Source organism: Aplysia californica, unplaced genomic scaffold, assembly GCF_000002075.1.
Source record: "Aplysia californica isolate F4 #8 unplaced genomic scaffold, AplCal3.0 scaffold00489, whole genome shotgun sequence".
In the NCBI taxonomy this organism is placed as follows: Eukaryota; Metazoa; Mollusca; class Gastropoda; order Aplysiida; family Aplysiidae; genus Aplysia; species Aplysia californica.
The window spans coordinates 9,008-11,171 of NW_004797759.1; positions in this window are offsets into that span (position 1 = coordinate 9,008).

Consider the following 2,164-nt stretch of genomic DNA (forward strand, 5'->3'; position numbering starts at 1 on the left):
CTACTACTACTACTGCTGCTACTATTTCTACTACTACTACTACTACTACTACTACCACTGCTGCTACTGCTACTACTACTGCTACTACTACTATTACCACTACTGCTACTGCTACTGCTACTGCTACTGCTACTGGTACTACTACGTGTGAGAATGTCAAGCGTTCCTTCCCGTACCTTCAAGATAACTCAGTATTGTTTTCGGTTTGGAACTTACCAGTTCTCAAGATTGTTCGCACATACAAAAAAACAACAACCCATAAACAATAGACAATGGAACAATCGACACATGACAATATCATAATATCGTGACTCTTGCGATTTGTGTCTTGATAAGACTGCTTGCCGCTACACAATGTTCGCAAATCTCAAGGAGGGCAGAAACATAATCTTTGGACCCTTGGTACTCTTAAAGATGGTATATAATAAGATAGTTCATTCTCTCTTTGAGCCAATTAAAAAAGTGTCCTCAAAATTCGGTGGCGCCCTCTTCGAAACAGCGCGGACTTTGCGAACAGATTTACCTTACTTGTGTGAAAAACAAAAAAAAACGTGAAAATAAAAAACTGTGCTATTCCTATTCTTCTTTTGAAGAAACAAAAGAGAGCTTTAAAACAAAGACTGTAGCGCCATCTAAAGCAATGCGCGGACTTCTGCGGACACTTTTTTGGCTGAGTGAACAATCTCGTTAAGTACGATCTTTGGTACTTTTCATATGGATGTTTACTCTCTCTAAAAGCTTAGCTGTGCTGTCTTGTGCACCGTGGGCGCGTAAATGGTAGTCAAAACACCAGCCTCGACCATATTATAGTCGAGTTGCTGGGCAACGTTTTACGGTTTGCCCTTCATTTGATACCAAATAGAGTCAAATTGTGCAGTCCAATTACCGTCTAGGGTAAGTATTATAATACAAGTCTTGGCAGAGTAATAAAAATAATATATATGGTATATATATAGCGTCCCCCCCCCCTCTCCCCCGTGATAAAAGCACACAGGCTTCGAGCGCTTTACAATACAACAGTGGTGACATACAAACAGAACATTGTTGTCTGACCAAAAATAAGCCTCTCTCTAAATATTTATCTAATTAATTCAAAAACAGAAATGACTTTATCTGACATTTGAATGAATTAAAGGATTTGATCTCTCTTAACTACCGGGTAAAGCATTACAGACCTTTGAGTATTTTATTCAAATGCCCTTTCACCCATTATTTTAAGTTTCAGAGATAGTAAAAGAAATTTCTTTTTGTCAGCCGACGACCTTAGATGCGAGTTTGAATGTACAGTTTCAACAGACTTGATAGATTTAATATGATGGCGCATTATCATTCCAGTATACTTTTTGACACACCTTCTCACAAGAGCGATAGCGACCTAACCAAACAGTGAACTGCTCGACGATGATGTCATGTCATGGAGTCCTCTCTCTGCTCCTGCTGGCTGTGGTCCTTGTGGTCAGCGTGCAGTCGGGCAAAAACTGGGTCCTGATCGTTGCCGGAGTCAGGGCCAGGCCGGGCTGAGTGGTTTACAACGTCCCAGAAAACAAACAGAGGTACCAAATATCAAATTATAATTTGATTATATTAAAAATTAAAAGATGCTGGGCCTAACGTCTCTCAGGCCGATCCATCTATGTAATACCCACGGTTCCACTGAGGGTTTTTTTTTTTTGGGGGGTAACGCTTTGGTCTTTGCTCTTTGATCTTTGAATACGACGGTAAAGACAACACAAATAGATCTGGCTAGAATCGATACTTGATGTTACATTTGTTGTGTCGGCTGTCTGTTGTTCTTTGTTTGTCCCTGTGCCTGGCTTCCTGGTACCGCCCCCTCAGGTACTATAAACTTTATGACCCCTGTAAACGTAGATAGGAGAGTGCATAGGGTGGAGGCCAAAGCTTTGAATGTGAGGAAGTTGTAGCGTAGACGTGGGGTAGGAAGGACAGTAGAAGCTTTTATTAGAGTGAATAAACTACACTTTTTGAACACAGTGTTTGTTTTGATCCTTTACAGAACCCACACAAGGACACTACCGTTTGTTTGTTTCTTTTTTTTTGTACGTTTTATTCTTGTTTTGAGTGTTTTGCTTTTTTATGTCATTTTATTTGATGGTTCTTATTATTTTATTTTGTTTTGTTGGGGATTTTTTCTTAGGGGGAGGTT